The following is a 13,401-nucleotide window of genomic DNA, read 5'->3' on the forward strand; positions in this document are numbered from 1 at the left end:
GGTGGAATTGTTAGATATTTCTTTTGACCTTTGGTGCTATGAACAGAGAAAATATGGGGAGCTCTGCCTAAGGGAAATGAATGGCTGTATAAATTCAGTGGTATTTATATATAACATATATCATGCTATTTTAGTTTTTGAAAATAAGTGTCTCTCTCCTCCTTAAGGAAATCATCTTTGCCTACCTAAAGACAAGGAATGTTTGCTAAAAGACTACTGTATGAAGGGGAGAAAATGCCCTCCCTTTTCTCTATTTTTTAAAGCCACTTGTATTGATATATGATTAACATACAAAGAGCTATACCTATTTAATGTACACAATTTGATGAGTTTGGAAACTATCAAGACTAAGGTGGGGTGGAGGTGAGGAGCGGGGGAAGCCTCTTTAGAGAGAACTTGTTACTCCCAGAAGAATGTAGCTAACGTGATTTCAATCAATGGGATAAAATGTGAAAACCCACACAAAAAAAAAAAAAAGAGAGAAGAAAAAAGGAAAATTTGGGACCAGAAGATTTGAGGAACAGCGTTTTCTTTCTTCATGTTTTGACGTGACAGTGCAGACACAGAAGTTCCTCTGTTGGTGGGAGCAGCTTGGCCTGTGTGAGCCCAAAAGGCACAAGATAAAAGTTCTTGGGCTGAGGATTAGAGCGGCTGATGTCACCACATCTATCTCATAATCACCAGTGGAAAACAGCCCGTTCCTCCACGAGTTAACACAGAATTTTTCAGTTATGTTCAAAGCATTGCCACAGATACATTCATTTTGTCACCAGTTTCTCACTTAACAAGCAGAAGGAACATTACCAGGCCCCCACGCCTGTCTAGGTTCAAATTCCCTGGCTTTCTAGAAGGCATCCAGTCCTCTATACTTCTGTCCAGGGGAGTATCCCTGTGACTTTTTGCAGTTTTTCATGGTTGTGTCACTCACAGGCAAGCACAATTAGTTGCACTGCCTAGTGCCAAGGGAGAAACGCCAAGCTGGTGAGGAAATGAATCAAAATGAATTAAAATTACCTGCAGAGAGCTAATGAGGGAGACTCAAGCTGCAGCAAAAAAAAAAAAAAATCAACGAGTGGAGTTCCCCTAGTGGCTCAGTGTTAACAAACCTGACTAGCATCCATGAGGATGCAGGTTTGATCCCTGGCCTCGCTCAGTGGGTTAAGAATCTGGCACTGTTGTGAGCTGTGGTGTAGGTCACAGATGCAGCTGAGATCCTGCAATTGCTGTAGCTGTGGCGTAGGCCAGTAGCTACAGCTCCAATACGACCTCTAGCCTAGGAACTTCCATATGCTGGGTGTGGGGCCCTAAAAAAATAATAAATAAATAAATAAGTGAAAAAAATGGTCTGCCTGAGAAAATCTATGAAACCAAAATGAGCTGACCATAGAGAAGATTCTTTCATACACACAGGCCATGCCTAACTTTAGATATGCTCAGCAAATACAACCTTCATCCAGCTTGTTGAAGAGAAAAGGACCTTGCCTCTGCAGCGGTGCTTCTTAAACTTAAATGTACATGTGAGTTACCTGGGGAGCTTGTTGACATGCAGATTCTGATTCAGGAGATATGGGGTGCTGAGAATCTACATTTCTAACAAGCTTCCAGGAGATACTGATGCTGCTGCTGTGTGGACCACACGTTGAGAAGCAGGCATCTAGAGGCTTCTCAGAGTGGTTTGGTCCCTGAACCAGTGGCATCAGGGAACTTGTTAGAAATGCAAATTCTTGAGCCCCACCCCAGACTGACTGAAGCAGAGATTCTGGGGATAAGGTCTAGAAATCTGAATATTAACAAGCTCTTCAGGTGATTCTGATGTACTCTTGCATTTCTGAACCACAAATAGATGGTCCCTGATCATCTCTATTATGAAAACTTCCCATGGTAGGCAAACCCTATGATCCACCACCTTCCTCTGAAACCCATTATCTTTTTACTCTCTATGTTGTTAACTTTTCTCATGCTCTTCTTCATCTCCTAAATTATATCAAGAGCTACTCGAGATGAGGGCCATAAGCTGTTCAACTCTGCATCTCCAGCTCAGGAGTGTTTGCTATACAGCATGTGATCAATAAACATTTGTTGATAGGCTGGTGACATTATGTGGATTCATGTTGAAGTCAAATATGATTGAAGGGCAGAAACTTAGTTGCTAGTGAGCATCCTCTTCAAGGAAATTAAAATGTTGAATTATCTAGTGCTGCATAACAAATCATCCCAAAACATAATGGCTTAAAACAATACTCATTTGTTATCTCTCGATCTTTCTCAGGATCAGGAATTTAGGGCTGGCTGGGCTGGGCAGTTATGGCTCAGCTTATGGGTCTCTGATGAGATCGTAGTCAGATATTGGCAGGCTGAGGTCAACCAAAGACTGGACTAGGCCTTAAAGATCTGCTTCTAGGATGACTCACAAGCCTGGCAAATTGGATCTGGGCTACTTGAGTGACCCCACAACATAGCAGCTAGCTTCCCCCAAGGGAAGCCACCCGAGAGACCAAGGCAGAAAGTCCCACACTGTCACTTTCTTAGTATTCTGGTCACTCAGGTGAGCCCTGGCAACACAAGGGCCTGACTACCAGGAGGCAGGAGTAGCAGGAGCCCATGGAAGAGGCTGGTTGTCATGTGTATACCTTCAGCTTACCACAGATACTGAGTTTGCTCTCAAGGAATTTACAGTCTTGAGGAGGAAGAAAAACAGTAAACAAGTTCCCAAATAAGGACTTAAGACAGAACACATACATGAAAAAATAAAACAATAAGAAAACTGGATGAGGGGAAGATTAATTTTGCGTAATGATGTCAGGGACTCTTTGAGGTGGTGATATTTGAGCTGAATGATGAGACAGAACCTCCAGGTGGCCACCAGGCAGGGGGAGTTGTTTGTGCAAAGGCACTGGACAAACTCGAACAAGCTTGGCAAGTTTCAGAAACAGAAAGAAGGCAAGTGTGGCTGGAGGGTAGTAAAGAAACAGGGAGTGCCAGTAAGGAGTCGCCAGCATCCACAGAGACAAGAGGCAACCTGTTTGTTGTCACCAAAGCCAAGACAAGAGAGTGTTTCTAGGACAGAGTAATCAACTGTTTTAAAAAACTTCTGAGAGGCTGAACAAGAAAACACTCAAGAATTGGCCAATGGATTTGGCAAGGAGAGCATTGGCGATCTCGTCAAAAGCAGTTTCCGAGGCGTGGCTGGGATTAAAAGCCTGATGAATCTGTTGAACTGAGGCTGGAGGTGAAGAAACAGAGGCAACTGGCATGGAGGTATTCTGGAAAGAACTGATGCAAGAAGAAGACAAACAGAACAGCACCCCTGAGGGTGTGGAGTCAGGGAAATTTTGATGTTGAGCTTCTGGTTTAGGGTTTCAGTTTTAAGATGGGAGATAGGACAGCCTACGTCAAGTATGCTAAAGGGAATCTGATGAGATATAGAAGTCTCTGGAACATGGCAATCTCTCAGTGTATGCAGTTCCCATCCTGACCCTCCCAACTGAATTTTACTCAGACCCAACTAAAGTGAGACAGCTAGTTTGGCAATTTGGGACAATTTTGTTCCTGATTTCATTGAGAATTATAGGTCTCTTTTTAGCTCTTCTCATTTAACCCATGAGTAGCTTTTTTTTTTTTAATTGAAGTATAGTTGATTTACAATTTGGTGTTAGATTCAGATATATAGCAAAGTGATTCAGTTATACATATTTTTAAAGATTCTTTTGCATAATAGGTTATTATCAGATATTGAATATAGTCCCCTGTGCTATACAGTTAATCTTTCTTGTTTGCCTATTTTATATATAGTGTTGTGTATCTATTTATCCCATACCAGGAGTAGCTATTTAGACTTTTGTGTCTAATTTTGTAGAATTTTTAGAAGTAATAAAGCCATCTCTTTTCCACAGTATGCAACTTTTCAATCCCATTGATTTAGACTAGTCTCCTTACACTCTTCTGCTATTCCTACTGAGTTTTTGTGACTAAATGTGGCTGGGTACAGAGCAGTCATGGCTGTGCCCAGCCTACAGTGTCTCCTGGGATCTTAGAGGGTAGTGAAAACTTTTCTACAGATTACTGAAATAGTTGATGTTTATTTAGTTTAATTACATGTGTATGCCATAAAGGAAGGCTCTATTTTAAAAAACAAATAGCCAGGGAGTTCCCATCGTGGCTCAGTGGTTAACAAATCCGACTAGGAACCATGAGGTTGCAGGTTCAATCCCTGGCCCCGCTCAGTGGGTTAAGGATCCAGCGTTGCCATGAGCTGTGGTGTAGGTCACAGATGCGGCTCAGATCCCTTGTTGCTGTGGCTCTGGTGTAGGCCAGCAGCTACAGCTCTGATTTGACCCCTAGCCTGGGAACCTCCATATGCTGCAGGAGCGGCCTTAGAAAAGGCAAAAAGACAAAAAAATCTCAAAAAAACAAATAGCCAGGACTTCCCATGGCTGCTCCAAGACACACAAGGGAAATGACAGGTCCCCACAGTAGTTGCGATACTCCGCATGAGCAGCCCCTGGCTTCCCCCACTGTATTGGATGAACACTTTCGTTTTCCGCATGTGCCACAACCTGAAGAAGATTGTGAAATACAGATTTGAAAACACTGAGTGGGAAGTTTACATTGTAACTCAGTGGGTTATGAACCTGACTAGTATCCATGAGGATGTGGATTGGATCCCTGGCCTCACTCAGTGGGTTAAGGATCCGGTATTGCTGTGGCTGTGGTGTAGGCCAACAGCTGCAGCTCTGATTCAGCCCCCAGCCTGGGAACTTCTGTATGCCACAGGTGTGGCCCTAAAAAGAAAAAAAGAAAAAGAAAATAAAAATAAAAACACTGAGTGGGAGTCAAACATCAGTCCAAGCCTTCTTCCTTTTTTCCTGACATCTCATAGATGGGCCCCTGGGCGACCTCTCAGCCTCCATCACCCACCCTGCCCCTCTCCCTTGCAAGGTCCTACCCTCCTTCAACTCAGCACCTTGCATAAACAGGGTTATACTTAGGTTTAAGGTTGCTGCCTGAAGAAAGAGGCAAAGGAAAAAACTTCAATAAAATCAGTGATCCACACATGCACATAGGTAATGTCAGCCTCCATGGTTGCTGTGAGTTAGCACAAACCCTACTCCAGAATCCCTACTCCAGAGGCAGTCGATTAGGAAGTGAAGAACCCTAATCAAGGGTGCATCCTCCAGAGTCTGTAAATCCTTCAAATATTATCTGAATCAGCACCAAATATTTTGTGATTAGCACAGAGATGTTAGGTTTAGTTTTTCCTTGGGGCTATAGGTGTTTTCAAGCTATCTGGTTGGTTAGAATGATTATGTATGTACCATCATCCTGTAGGAACAAATCAATAAGCACAGGAAGGCCTGCAGCTCAACAACTCCAGAATACCATGTGGTCCTGAGTGGTCTTATTGCCCATCCAACTAGAAGACTTGCTGATCCCTCCAAGCAGAGTGCTGTTCACAATGCCCATAAGGATGGAGACCAGGGTTGTACCAAGCATAGAGGAGAGGTTGTATTGTTTCTAAACATGTTTTCTTACAGAAGCTAGAATACTCTGAGAATAGCTTCTATTTTTAACAGACCACCTGTCTCAGTTATCTGCTGCTGTGTGACAAACTACCCCAAACTTACTAGCTTGAGGCAATGGTTTATTAATTTTCATAATTCTGTTGGTTGGCCATCTGAGTCATTGTTGTGCTGGTCTCATGCAGGTACGGTTGTCTGATGCTTTGCCTGGAGCTCTTCCTCTAAGTGAGCACTCATCCCTCAGGCCACTAGACCAGACTTCTTCACAAATGATGATCTCGGACTTCTGAGAGGGTAAGACTGGAAGCTAAAAGGTCTCCAGAGATATTTGCTCAATATCACTTCTGCCATGTGCCATTTATTACTCAAAGGATGTCATGAGGCCAGCTCAAATTCAAGAGAGCAAAAAAAAAAAAATAGACCCTGGCTATTGATGGGACTAGCAACATCATATTACAAAGAAGCATGGTCATAGGAAGGAATAATCCATGGGGGAGGTGTTAATTTAATCATATACTCCCCTATCTGGCAGTGAGGTGGTAGTGGAAGAGACAAGGAACTCCTCCCCATTTCTAATCATTTAACAAAAAATTCAACACCTTAAGTTGAAGTGTGTCCCTAACCAGAGTGGAAGTAAACCTTTTTTTTTTTCAAAGAGTCTTCTTGATAATTTGGAATTTTTCTTCTGGAAATCCCAATTTTTTTTTAACTCATAATTTATAAGAATTCCAAATATTCCAGGTAGGAAAAGGGGCAGCACTAGAATTTTGGTTCCTTGTGTTTACATCATTAGTATTATTGTCAACCTCCAGTTCAACTGCTGGAAAGTTTTTAAGTCACCTGCACAAGTGGTATGTGTTAGTTGCTAAAAATTAGATGGCTTAATATAAAAATCCACTTGCCTTTCACATGGAATCTACAACACATCACAATTTGCTATTAGGATGCCATTACCAAGCCTCCTCCACTACCCCTGCCATTCCTTGAGACACTTTGTGAACTGAATGGAACATGTGGCTTGCTGACATAAGGACCGAGTAGCAGTTATATCATTAAACCTGCTTTATGTATTAGTAAGCCTTACATTATTATTGTAGATTACAAATAAATAAAGAAATGTATATGCATATTCTATACACATACATTTGTATACATCAATATTTTCTTCCCATGCCTTCCGTGGAACATCTTTTACACCTCTCTTTGGAGACTCTACAATTACCACAATGGAATGCATCATTTGTTACTTTATTTTATAATTAGCTGTGTGTGGAACATCTGTCATACTTAGAACCAGAACTAGGGAGAAGTGAGAGATGCACACATCAGGGACAGAAAAATCTAAGGGTGTGCCAGAAAAATCTGTAATAAGTATAAATAATATTTTAAAGCAATATTAAAACAAATTGATGTCAAAAATCCATGATGAACACATCATCAGTATTTTAAGTAAAGATCAGATCCAACATGACCAGTATTAGGTGGCAGCAATGTGCAAGAACAGGGTTGGATATGCTTTTATTTAAAATCATATTGTGTTTATCATAGATTTTATTTTTCCTGAATAGTTTGAGGTTCAGCAGAATAGAGTAGAAAGTACAAAGAATTCTTGTATACCTACTGCTCCCACACAAACACAACTTCCCCACTATCCTACCATCAACATTCCACACCCAAGCAGTACCTTGTTACAACTGATGAACCTACATTGATACATCTTTACTATTCAAAATCCATAGTTTACTTTGGGCTTCACTCTTGGTATACATTCTGCATAGACTTTGACAAAAGTATGATGACATGCATCCATTGTTTTAGTTTCAAACATTTTCACTGCCTTAAAAATCCTCTGTGTTCCACCTATTCATCCCTCCCTCTTCCCTTCTCCCCTGACAGCCACTGATCTTTTTACTGTCTCCAAAGTTTTGCCTTTGCCAGACTGTCACATAGCTAGAATCATACAAGTATGTAACCTTTTCAGATTGGTTTCTTTCACTTAGGAATAGCATTTAAGTTTCCTCCATGACTTTTCATGGCTTGATGGCACATTTCTTTTCTTTTCTTTTTCAGTTTTGATCACCCCAAGGCACTTGGAGCTCCCGGGCCAGGGATCAGGTCCCAACTGCTGTTGCAACCCAAGGCACAGCTGCAGCAATGCTGGATCCTTAACCCACTTTGCTGGGCGAGGGATCTAACCTGTGACCCAGCCCTTCCAAGACACTGCCGATCCCCTTGGGCAGGAGTTCCAGCTCATTTCTTCTTAATGCTGAGTAGTATTCCTTTGTTTGGAAGCATTGAAGTTTATCTACTGTATTGTTCTGGGTTCTCCAGGAAAATAGAACCAATATATACATAGGGTGGGGGTGGGAGGAGTAGGTTATTTGGAATTTGGTTCTCATAGCGATGGAGCCTGAGAAATCTCAAGATTTGCAGTCAGCACCTAGAGACCCAGGAGAGCCGATGGTGTAGTCCCATTCAAATCAGAGTTTGAAGGCAGAAGACTGTTCCAGCCTACAGATAGGCAGAAAGAATAAAAGTTCTCACCGAGTCTTCAAGCCCTTACCTACTAAATGAGGCCCACTATAGGGGAGGGCAGTCTCCTTTACTCAGCTTACCCATTCACATGTTAATCTTATCTAGAAACACATTCACAGACACAACAGAATAATGTTAGACCAAATATCTGGGCACCCTGGGACCCAGTCAAATTGACACTTAAAATTAACTATCAAATACACTCACCTTCTAAAGGATGTTTTAGTTGCTCCAAGTTTCGACAATCATGAATAAAGCTGCTATAAACATCCATGTGCAGGTTTGTGTGTAGACATAACTTTTCAACGCCTTTGGATAAATACCAAAGAGCATTGGATTGCTGGATCAAATGGTAAGAGTATGTTTAATTTTGCAAGAAGTTGCCAAACTATCTTGCAAAGTAGCTGTACCATTTTGCACTCCCACCAGCAATGAATAAGATTTCCTCCACGTTATTACAGATTTTTGCACTAATTTTGGTATTTTAACTATTGTAGTAACTTTGCTGCACACCTGAAACTAACACAGCATTGTAAGTCAACTATATTTCAACAATGAATGAAAATTAAATTTAAACTTTTAAAAATAAAAACAGAAAAAATTATAGTAAAACATAATTTATCTTGATCATTGAGATTTTTGGCATTATGTTAAACTTTGAGCCCCAGAACAGTGCTTTCCTCATTTCACCTTAATCCTGGCTCTGGACACAGCTCCTTCAGGGCAGAAACCATGTCTTATTATTTTTAAATGAAATATGACACTTAGTAAAGTACTAAGTAAAGGGTACTTAGTAAAGTACCTAACATACAGTAAGTACTCAATAAATGTTAACCATAGTGTGATTATGTCTCTTAAATAGCACTTACCAGAGCTATCTGCACATAGTAAATGTCTGTTGAATGAAGTAATGGCTTTTTACACAAATATTATCTATCCTCTTTTCACAGATTTTATTTTATTTTTTTTTGTCTTTTGTCGTTGTTGTTGTTGCTATTTCTTGGGCCACTCCCGTGGCATATGGAGGTTCCCAGGCCAGGGGTTGAATCAGAGCTACAGCCACCGGCCTACGCCAGAGCCACAGCAACGTGGGATCCGAGCCGCGTCTGCAACCTACACCACAGCTCACAGCAATGCCGGATCCTTAACACACTGAGCAAGGCCAGGGATCGAACCCGCAACCTCATGGTTCCTAGTCAGATTCGTTAACCACTGCGCCACGACGGGAACTCCAGAGAGGTTACGTTTTTAAAAGACAAGTCTAGTGCTTTTAGGTAACAAATGCTTCCACTGAGTCTTGGATGGAGAAAAGATTTTCTACATAGGCTGGGGAAAAAAAAAAAAAAAGCTCATTTCCTTTGCCTTTCTTGTTATGGAGTGTGATGCAAATATGCATTTGCTCTGGGATTCTACTGGTGATTAAAATAACATTATGATTCAATAAAAAGTGCACCAGGCAGTGTTGCTTACACATGACTACATGTCACTGTGGTTGTTTTCTATTTAAAGTTCAAAAAATAAACTATAACTCAGCACTGACTTTGGGGTTTGCACTAATGTTTTTATCAACTCTAGTTTTATTTGACTGGCACTCATTTCTTCTATGATTTTCTTCACATGCTGGAATTATTGAAATGTTGATCCAAATGACTTTGAAGATTTCAATTACTGGCGAATTATAGAAGTGTATTTCCTAAAACTGAAATAGCCATAAACCAGAGTAGCTCAGAATATAGATATTGATGACAAGAGAATCTTGTGAAACAGCCTATGGAGACGCCAGGAGAAAAATCTCTCATTCTAACAGGATAGACCCTGATATTCTTGTTACTGTGCCAAGAAGCTATTCCAAAAGTTCTTGCACTTACGCAAGGCAAGACATTTAATAACCTACTTTTGAACAGCTGTCAATTGCCAACATAAGGAACCACACACAGCACAGACAATGAAATTTCTGTTTAAATCAAATCAAAGGCATATTTATACACATTTCTGTTATCTCCCAGCCTAACTCAAAGAAGTCATACCTGCCTCAAGGGCTTTAGATCAGCCAAGTGGGACTTCAGCTTCACCCACTGCATGGTCAATCTGAGGAAGAAAAGAAGGAGGAGCAGAGAAAGTGGTAAGTTTAATGTTTTTTAGCTTGTGAAAATATTAGCTAACTGGTGATTTATCTTCATGTTTCTCTGCCCCGAGGAGGGAAAGAAAGGCCAGCACCAAAATCCATTTCAGCACTTTTCTCATGTGAGTCATTCAAACAACCAACCAACTCTTCAACACCTCGCCCTCAGAAAATGTGTTGAGTTGTGGCTAATGGGTAGGAAAGCGTCCCTTGGCCCAGGATGTTAAGAGGAATGTGGCCAGCAAGGGCAGCGTGGTCTCTGGTTCACGGTAGAGGGGTATTGCTCTGCAGATGTGTTTTTTCAGACAGGCAGGTTTGTGCTAAAGAATTTAAGTGTATGTATTTCATACCACCATTAATAGGTAGTAATGAATATCTACTAATAATCTATTGAGGTTTAAAATGTAAACAGTGAACATCTAGTCAATTTAACCTAAATAATTTCGGTCTAATGTTAGGAGAGGAGTCCAGAGTAGATGGGATTCTGAAGTGTACTTTTTTTTGTCTTTTTGCCATTTCTTGGGCCACTCCCACGGCATATGGAGGTTCCTAGGCTAGGGGTCTAATTGGAGCTGTAGCCACCGGCCTATGCCAGAGCCACAGCAACGTGGGATCCGAGCAGAGTCTGCGGCCTACACCACAGCTCACGGCAACACCGGATCGTTGACCCACAGAGCAAGGGTAGGCATTGAACCCACAACCTCATGGTTCCTAGTCAGATTCGTTAACCACTGCGCCAGGATGGGAACTCCTGAAGTGTACTTTTATTTTAACAAAAGCTGACTGGAAAGACAAGCATTCATGCTGTGAGTGATCTAACATCTCTATGCAGCAACGGTATAGGCTGAAATCACTTTGAAGCACTCTGGAAGTGTCCCTTCTGCTACCAATTTTCCCACATTACCAAAAAATAACCATCCCCTCTTGAAATCTTCAGTTGTACTAAGGCCATGACAAAGCTTTTTTTTTTTTTTTTACCAGCATTTCCTTTACCTGTGGGGGATTCAGCTCCACAGATGCTAGGGACGGCCTAGAACTTTTCGATTATTTGGATGCAGATGTTAAGACCTAGAATGATTTCATCCTGAGCGTCCATACCTTCTAGAAGGCAAAACATCTGAAATGGATATAAGTGAATACACAATGGGACCACATGTTTAGGCACTAATGCAGAGATTAAAAACAACACTGCCATTTACATTCGATATATTCTGAAAGTATGAAAAGTCCACATATTCCAAGTGTTAAAATATCCTATATAATAAATTACAGCCTAGAGGAGATAGTCATCATGCTGCTAAGCATGAGTCCAGAAATTAGAAAGACAGGAGTTCCCATCGTGACTCAGCAGTTAACAAAACCAACTAGTATCCATGAGGATGCAGGTTTAATCGCTGCCCTTGCTCAGTGGGTAAAGGATCTGGCATTGCCAGAGCTGGGGTGTGGGTCACAGATGCTGCTCATATCCTGCATTGCTGTGGCTGTGGTGTAGGCTGGCAGCTGTAGCTCCTATTCAACCCCTAGCCTGGGAACTTCCATATGCCGTGGGTGCGGCCCTAAAAAAAAAGAAAAGAAATTAGAAAGACAAACATGGTAGACAGGGTCTACACATTGACAAAGTGGCGATGATAGAAAGCAGTAGTAATCACCTGGACTGTATTCCTGAATTACTGTTCGATAAAAGGTCAGAAGGACAGACATCTTGGCTGGATGAATTCTATTTTGTTCACTCTTCAAATCAAAGAGTCTTTCCAGCCCAATGATAAGTCATGGGATCGTACGAATTGGCATTTGAGGATATCAAAAGGATGTCTGCCACCTAGAGAGACACGTGAGTTTACTGTCAGTTGCTGGCTTGTCTGATCCTGTTTCCATGGAAATTGACATTAGATAGCGGAGGGGAGGGGAGGGGAAGTTATGTGTTCTTATTTCATTATTTCAAATAAGATGTTTGAACCTTTTACCTTCTTTGCACCCATCTGATACCGGTTTCCCTGGTAACGGAATCAGGATGCTCCCCTCAACCCCGCCAGGAGCTGAGAGCAGGATCTCTTACTTTGTTGATCTCAGAAGATAGCACTGAAGGGGAGAATCAGGGAGGCTATGATTCCTGGGCCAGGTGAAGGGGTGAAAGAAAGAAGAGGAATTGGACATGACCGGAAACTTCATAAGGTTTTTTTAAAACAATAAAACAAGGGTTTCTTTAATTCAAAATCTAGTCATTCAAGTAAAACAAATATACAGGCGATGGTCTGCCAGGACCTTAAAAGCTACCATCGCACAGGTCTAAATAGCTCCTCTCCTCTCCCCACGGCTCAGACCGTTTTTACTCATGCATTTTCTTATACATCAGGCTCACTTTTCTTAGAGGGAAAGAAAATAAAAAGGAAAACTCCAGACTAGGGCTCATTGGGTCATTTTTTTTCCATAGATCAATGTTTTCTCATACTGAGTGATTTGCTTTCCAAGGGGCTATGGTTGTTTTTAAAAGGATTTTCACTGCAAAGGGTATGTTAAATGGAGAATGTGGTGGCACTAAAATGGCAGTCTGCTTAAAAAAAATAATATGCAAGAAACCATAGGGGAAAGAAAAGAGTGGCCATTAAACTAAACTATTAAGAATGGTTGCACTTTACATTCCAAATGTGAAGTTATGTATTGGGGCTATTACAATTGCAGAGTGCTGTACAGTGGATTCAGTAGAATGGCCATGTAAATTGAAAAGCAAACTAATGTCTCTTCAAGCTCTGGAAACCACAGAAGGAATTTGCTCCCAAGTGGGAAACTCTAGGCAATCAACCAATGAATCACTCACCCAAAGAACAAGAGCTTTGTCTTTCTCATCAACTGTCTTTTACACAGAAGTAAGATACGGGTCACTTGATAACAATATCAGGGAGAAAACCAGAAGGGCATAGATTTTGGCACATAGAGCTCCCTTGAGTGCTGATGATTTGTATTATGGAAAGGAATGCAGTGTATTCCTTTAATTTTGCCATATAAAACGTTCTCATGAAATATTACACCTGAAATGCTGGATAAAAATACTCTTGATTGGGATGCTTATGTTGGTTAGAGTGAAGAGATTACACACAAGAAAGCCAACTGCAGAAATGAAAAATAGGCTTATAATACATTTACACCAGAGGATCTAACAATCCCATGTTTGAGGTTATAATGAAGAAAAAAAATTCTGTATTATGAAGATGCTTAATGCAGGAGTGG

Source organism: Phacochoerus africanus, chromosome 2, assembly GCF_016906955.1.
Source record: "Phacochoerus africanus isolate WHEZ1 chromosome 2, ROS_Pafr_v1, whole genome shotgun sequence".
NCBI lineage: Eukaryota > Metazoa > Chordata > Mammalia > Artiodactyla > Suidae > Phacochoerus > Phacochoerus africanus.